This window comes from Corvus brachyrhynchos, unplaced genomic scaffold (genome assembly GCF_000691975.1).
Source record: "Corvus brachyrhynchos isolate BGI_N302 unplaced genomic scaffold, ASM69197v1 scaffold71, whole genome shotgun sequence".
NCBI classification, from domain to species: domain Eukaryota; kingdom Metazoa; phylum Chordata; class Aves; order Passeriformes; family Corvidae; genus Corvus; species Corvus brachyrhynchos.
This window is the reverse complement of record NW_008237609.1, coordinates 781,349-789,626: the sequence shown is the minus strand read 5'-3', so window position 1 is coordinate 789,626 and position 8,278 is coordinate 781,349.

Sequence of the window (8,278 nt, the reverse complement as noted above, 5' to 3'; positions counted from 1 at the left end):
TGCATTAATGCTTGCGGTCAGAATCCATCATCACGCATCAATGCATGCCAGGTCGAATAGGAAGGAAGCACTGCTCTGACTGGCAGCCATAGCATGGATCAAAAGACCAGAGTGATATGCTAATTTGGTTTAAGATGAATAAGCATGTCAACCACAGCATTTTATGTAAAACAGAACTTGTGAAGTTTTGCAATCAGGTAGACACCAGAAAGGAATTACAATAATCCACATGGAGGTGACAGAAGTACTACATGGATTAACACTGCAGCTGCGGCCTGAGAAAATATTATCCCCAACCCAGCAACAGCAGGCACATAAGTGAGTAAAAGGTGTAGTGAGGATGGCATGTAAATGACTGCTGGAGAACACAGAGTAAGGTGACTCTGATTAATGTTGGCAAGGGATACAGGGAAAAAATGTAAAAAATGTGTCTACAGACAACTCAAGGAATCCATTGAAGTGCTTATATGTGTCTTTTATCTCCATAGTATGTGAAACACCTTTGTACATTTATCTGAAGGCCCTTACTCATCAATGCATATAAACTGGCAATTTGAGATACATCCAGTAGAGGTAAAAAACAGCAGCAGGTGCCTGGCAAGAGGGAGGACAACCCCTACCTACAGCACAGGGCTGCAAGAGGCATTAGCTCCTGAAATGCTCCTGAGAGGAATTTTCTTTTTCATATATGGTTTAACACAGTGTTCTAATAACAGTTCTTACTTCTTTGCAGAAAGATTACCATCAGCTAAAGGAGATGCAGCAAAATCACTGCTGTGCAACATGGCTGCCTACTTAGAAATGGAAAGTCACAGTGAGAATGTGGTAAGCCAGTGAACTTGGATTGAAGTGGCTATGAATAACCTTATAGAAGCAATTAAAATATTTATTTAACATTCCACCTTAAACTCTAGGAAATACTTGTACAAGACTGGTAGCCTCCCACCTTCCAGTGAGAGAAATGGTACTCTATGCTGCTTGGAGGGCATTTATTTTGGACACAGCTTTAAAACACAGAGCTTATGTTAAATGTATATCCTAATGTTGCTGTGCTTCACTTTATATGAACAAGGATTTGCTGAGTGTCAATAAATCAAATTACATTTCCCCAGTGAATTATGCTGGACGTGGTGTGAGTCTACTTTAAAACATACATATAATATATAAAACATACATTATATATCTATATAATATATATATAAAATACAAAGATTATGCATTTTGATAAATATGGATATAATTTCTTTTTGCTTAGCTGGGATTGGTTGCACCTGGACAGGTATTTTATGGGGACATTCCCGGTGAAACTGGTTATCCTTAATCTATTGAATGCAATCAGGTATTTTAATTGAGAAAATAACTACATATTCAATGTCAAGTAGTTCAGTGGTGTTTAACCAGCTGCTAAGTGTCAAGGCTTCACACTTTGAAGCTGTACATTGCAAACTAAAGATTAAGCATGTATATGTACATTCACATGTACACAGCCAGGCATAATCCTTTTACTGAGTAGCAAATAGACAAATAAGGCGTAAGTGTACAGGACCTAAACAAGTAAGCTGGATTCACAGCTTTACTAATGTATGAAAATAATTTTATAGGAAATATGCAACCCAAAGCCATCAAAGTAGCATATATAGTTGCAATGGTATTCAATATAATCTTGCAAGTTTTGTTTTTTATGAATTTACTAAAATAAGCACTTTGATAAGCAAACAAGTGTAAGAGATGTAGGAGCTTCGTTACACAGCCTCATCGTTTTTTTGTCACTGTCATTGTCAGTCCTCTGTCTTGCTACTCTTCTCTGGGTACTCTTCTTGAAATTGGCTTATGAAGTTTTTCAGAACTTCATCAGAAGATGCATTACACTAAAATAAGTTTATTAGTCCCCTTTTTCTTCTTGATTTTGGTAATGACACATTATAAATTCCCCTATCTTTCTGTCTGGCTCAGAGAAGAAAATAACAGAATGTTATGTGGCTTGGGATGCTTTAAATGTTGTTAGGCTCTGTAGGAGATGCTTAAACTTCTCACTCTCCAAAGGATGACTCCTACTTTCAAAAAACATTTTGGACACTTGAAGAACGTCATAGTCTTGGCCACCCCTTAGGCCACCTGGTTCTTGCAAGGTTTGTAGTCTGAGCATATGTTTAGCTTGTTCGTAGGCAAAACCTTTGGACTATCAGAAAGCCCGTGAAAAAATATTTAGCTTGGGCTAGATTTCGGCTGGGCTACTGTAAGGGAAAAATAAACAAATAACAACTAAGTATACCTTTCAAGGCCTATTTGTATGTAGTCTCCTCCAGACAAAAGAATCAACAAGACACTTGCAACAGTGCCATCTGGTGACTCCCATACAGTCAGCTCTAACAACAGGATTCATTTGCAACAGCTACACATTTCTGGCAAAAAAGATACCCACAGCAATCAGGAATGCTTAATTTTCAGTTGAACCAGTAAAAACAAATGAATTTCCATATTTGGACACTGTCTGCAATCAGAGAAGTGCGCTGTCTACTTTCTATATTTACAAAGAGCAGATAAAAGAGTAAGACATACAAAATTGTAGGAAACAGAAATATTAAAATAGTACATCATATATTGTTGTACACGTTTGGAACTACAAAGGAGCTATGTATGCACAGTTAAGGAAAATAGTGGGATTAAGGAAAAAAGCAAAAGATCTTGAGTCTAGTGCTCTGTATTTAAAACTCTGGAGAAATTAGATAATTCTTGAATTAGCACTTACATTGTACCATTCTTTTGAAAGGGAAACTGTGATGACCCAGGTAACTTAAAACTAGTAAGCATCACAAAAAAGCCAGGGAAAATTAATGGAAAAGCTAATAAGTTGATGTGGGATTCAATTAATACAAAATTGAAGGAATGAATGTAATTAATGATGGTCAACATGGTTTTGTAGAAAATAGGTCTTGTTAAATAAAACTTACTTTGTTCTTTGATGGGATTATTAATTTGGTTTATAATCAAGTCACCACTCTATCTGTAATTGCATGCTTTTGGACTTTCATGGGAGTTCTGACTTTAGAAAACATGACAGCCTTTTATTTTTTTAATGGCTTATGCAGTCTCAATAAAAACTCCTCCCATAAGCTTCAGAAATGGATAAATCTTCCAAAAATCTGTACTCAAAAGCAAAGACAATGTTGAGACTTGATTTTAACAAGGAAAGGGCAAATACACAAACACACATTGTGGCCATATTATATAATGCAAGATCACACACAAGCAGGAGCAACCATCCTGATTTTTGCAGGGTGCTACAAGGTTCTGTAGCTGAGCTGATGCTTTGTCATGCGTACCCTGGAATTAAATGAAAAGAAATTTGCTGATATGGTTTGTAGCTTACAAAAAAGCTGGCAGAGTGACAAATGTAAAGAGAAAGCAGATAGAAAGAGGGTTTTGAACTGTTCAGTAAGATGGACCAACTCAAATGAAAGCCATTTTAATGCAGATATATGAAAAGCTAAGGCAACAAGTTGGGCCATCCTGGAACGGTGGAGGACCAACTTCTCTGAAATAGTAACTCCAGAAAGGACTTAAGGGACTGCTAAGGAAGCATTAAGCAAAGGGAATTCTGAGTGTGATACTGGAGCAAATCAGATAGATCTCATCTCCACACAGCAAAGGTGAGATTGCTATCAGACTGAAGGGAAGGGGAAAACCCCATAGGTTGCAAAGAAGCCCAGAATGAGTACTGGAGAGAAGAAGAAAAATGTTTTACAGAAAGAAAAAATCCTTTCAGCTTATCAAAAGGAAGATAGAGTGGTGACTTGATTATAATAGCTCCCTCAGGAGAAAAGCCCACACACTAGAGGGTTCTTTAGTTAAGAAGGAAAGAGCATAACAAGCAGCTGTGTACTGAGCTTGAGCCAGGTAAATTAAAACAAGAAATAAGGCACACATAGTTTAATAGTGGAGATGATTAACTATGGAACAAACCAACAAAGGAATCAGTGGATACACTATCTCTATTAATGTCTTAAACTAAAGAATAAATGTCTTGTTGGATATGCTTTATCTAAACACAAGCTATTGAACTCAATAGAGAGGTTGTTGGGTGAAATTCAAAGGCTTGTGAAATACAGGAAGTCAGAGTAGGTGATCTAATGGGAATATTTGCAAAGACTAATCTTAGCCTCAGGATACTGGTCTCCTTGGGTTACCTTTTCAGTCAATAGAGAGTTTCCTTTAGAGAGCAATTCAGAATAATTTTAGCGCTCTCTTTGCCCCTCTCTCCACTGACTGCAGAGAAAAACAAAGGTTAAAGGATAGTTGAAATAGTCTGGGTTTTGTTTTTCTTTTTCCCCAAAAATACTACCACCATAATGTATAAAATTGCAATTTTATTAACTATTTGGGAAAGGGCTTAGTGGGTGTGGGGAGTACTGGGATGAAGATGGGGACAGCTCTCTTTTCACTCATTAACCCTTGATAACCTAATCTGATTATACTGGGAGCTACACCTTGTCCCTGAAAGATTATCATCTATGGAGAGAGGCTGATTAATACAGCACTTCTATCCTACCCCCTTAAACAGCCTACTTCAGGAAATCTCCATCCTACTTCCATTCCCCTCTCATTTTGGACAACAAAGAGAAGAAAGAGATTGAGACACATATTTGGTGGACAGAAATGAGCTCCTTGCCAGAGGGCAGGTGGGAGTATTCATCCTGCCTCTACCTTTTATTTTCACTGCTGGAAATGATAGGGGTTGTCTTAATCCTTATGTAATCTACCACATCTAATAAATTTGACTCTTTATTTGGTATTTATTTTAAACTGTGATGCTGCTGTGATATTGGTACATCCATTGGCATATCCTCAGCAGGGAAGTTATATCTTCCTACGCTGGTTAGTCTAAGTGGCACCCTTACCTTGAGTATGCCTTCTTGTCTAAAACACTGCAGATTGCTGAGTAACTGCCAGAAAGCACTTAAATACAAAAGAGGAAAAGCTAAAGTGGCTATGAACTACAGCGGGTGACAGAACTTCCTTCAGTGCAGTTTCTAAGACAGTTTGTGTAAATTCTATTACTCTGAATGAAAAGGAAAAGATGCCACTCCCCATTTGCCATGCTGAAAACTCGCTCTTCTGTGGCCATTTCACCACTGGTATATCCCTTCTTAATAAAATTTATATAAAAACATTACAAGAGGTTAAGTTCTTAAACCTCAGTTCTCTCTTTTCTGAGCCAAAGTTATGCGATCAATAGCACACTTTTTTATTCTTCCTTCTACTTTTAAAATGTTTTTAAAATAAATCAAAAGGTTAAATTGCACCAGTCCTTCATTAAATGGGAAATTGATCCTAAAATACTATTTATTAGAATCTATACAAAACTAATAGAGGGATATTTTACAATGCTGCAGCGCTGGTTGCAAATGTTTGCCTGCCATCTAGTGGAATATGCAACAGTTTTCAGTAATACTTCTATTTATTCTTCTACTTTGTGTTTTACAAATATTGGAAGGGCTTAAAAAAATTGCTGACATAAACATGAAAACATGTATGATAACAGTACCTTCTTAATAAAATTATTAAGCAGCAAACTTTAGTTGTTGCACAGACAAAATAGTCATTTTTGTGGATGTCAAGGTGTGTAACACCAATTAGGTTCTGTCTGCTGATAATCCCAGAAGTTGGGACAGATAAAGCCGAGTAAATCAGAAAGAGGGCAAAGCACTGAGATTTTTTCCCCTAGAGTTTTTTTGCTAAAACTATAAACAGACACCAAATGTGACTTGGACACATCACAAAACATTAACAGCAAAACTCAAATAAAAGGTGTGTTTTAGAAGAATGAAGGATATCTCTGATATTTATGTGATCTCTCTACACACAACACTGCCATATATTTGCCAATGCATTTGGATACCTACACTGCAGACTAGACCATTCTAGAAGTATTTTAGGGATACATAAATAAAGAAGTTTGTGCACCAGGACACCGAGCAGATTTGAGCATGCGGGACATTGCACAACTCCACTTTCTCTGATAGCTGTGCACATATGACAACCAATCAGAATAATTCTATCAAAACCATTTCCAGCAGAAAAATCCGTCTCCAAGAAAACTGTTATTGCATAGTGTCTGATTATCTTGAGGATATATTGTAGAAATGACTGATGAGAAATTTGAAAACATTGAAGCCTGACCCACTCTAATGAGAGAATCAAAACTGAGGGGAAAGGAGAGAAGAAAATAATGAATTGTGGCAGATAGAGTTGGCAGAAAACCCAACTCACAGAAGATAAATGGGAATACAAGACATAGAATGACAAATTACAACACTACACTGAAGGAAATCTTTGGAATTTTAGAAAAATAATTTTCCTTTTAATTTTAATTATTATTTTTTAATATTTAGATGAAGGAAAATAACCTATTTTAACTGGAGTATCCTCCCATGCGAAAACTATAGGATTTTCCCAAGCAAAATCATGTCTTTATTTCCCCCACCTGGTCACACTTAAGATGAACAAAATCCATATTCCCTGTTGATTCATGTGCTCTATTGCTATTCTCACTAACTTTTGTAAAATTTCACAGGGCCAATGCTGAGTTTGGCCCAACGTCTAAAAATGGAACAGCTGCTGTGAAGCCATCTAATGAGAGCAGACAGCCACTAATGTACAAAGACTGGCAGCTTTATTACTGATATCATGCTTACCAGTGAAATACATAGTCTGAAATACCTGCTAAAAGTGCAGGCCAGATTGTCAGTCTGTGTATGCACCAGAGTCATTTTTCTGCCTTCAATGAGAGCAATCATCACAGCACGTAGGAATAAATAGCTGTGCATGTACCTTGAGTTGTTCCTATGCCTGTGACAGGTTTTACCTGAAGTGAAGCTAAACAAAACATTCCTTTTTGAATTAGAGAAGCACTTGCTCTGGAAAGAGCCTGAATTTTTCTTCACTCTGTATCTCTGTATATCCTATATCTTACACAATTCAAAGTGCATCCTGAATTTTACGTAAGAGAATAGCAAGCCTCCTCTTTACATGTCCTAGGAAATGATTGTCCAGATGTTTTTGTTTGTATCTTTACTTCAAAATGTGCAAGACTAGTGTATGATTCTTCTTTAAACCCCTGACTGAATCATATATATGCTAGAGCACTGTATTTGCAAAGTATTAATATTTTTCCCTAACACTGATCATGCAGCATTTATGTACCATAAAGTCTCAGCCTTTATGTGCATATTATTTTAACATCCTGGGGTTTTCACAGATGTGAATGACAAATACTAAATAACTACCTGCTGCTTACTATAGGCTTTGAATTCAATGCAAGTGTGCTGGTCACAGGAATGAGACTACTTCTCTGTCCTTGATTAGCTGTCCCCCCACAAAATTATAATTAATCCTGTTAACAACCATATGTCCCTATAAACTGGCTTGGGAACAAAACCAGGGTGTGTACCAAGCAGCTTTCCAAGAATGCAAGAAGTAATGAGGAGCTTTTCCAGTATCCCAGGAAAGTGGGATGGAATGAGAGCTGGTAACTCAGCTCCTTCAAGTCACATCCTCACAACCCACAACAGGCAGCAACGCAAGGAGGGATTGGCAGCCTTATTGTCTTACCAGTGCCAGCTTCAAAGCCAAATGCCAAGGCAATGTGACCACCTAAGTCTCTCTTTCCTCTATCTCCTGTCCATTAAATAGGAAAATAACTGCTGCTATCTTCAAACATACTAAATTTGGATCTGGTGTACAAATAAAATAATCATTAATAAATTCAAGCTGGGATGTTCCTCAGACTCTTCACCCTCGTGAGGCCTCCTTCCCTAGTAAGGGGTCCTCCTGGCTGCTCCCTTGGGTAACCACTGTACAGCCTGACATCATCTTCTTCACTCCTTCATTTTCCATCTCTTTCAATGAAAGTTAAATTTGAGCATTAAACTCCCACTTGCCTACATAATGACACCACTGAGCTCTTTCAGAGATCCATTTTCATGAGCTGGTCTCTTCTTACGTGTAAAAATTGGAGGTGAGAAAATAAGAACATTTATAAAGTGATAATAAAAGTGCCTAGACTCAATATATTCCAGATTTCCAGTGCAGATAATTAATAGTTGTGGTGTTTGGGTTTTTTTCATCAGGTAACATTTAAATATCTTGGAAGCCAGGCTTCCATTTATCTTACTGACAGAAACATCACTGATAGTCATCCTAAATATTCCTAATTTTCCTCACATTACTTTTACTTAGAGCTGTTTTACACTGCCCTTCACAGACTCCGCAGACAGAG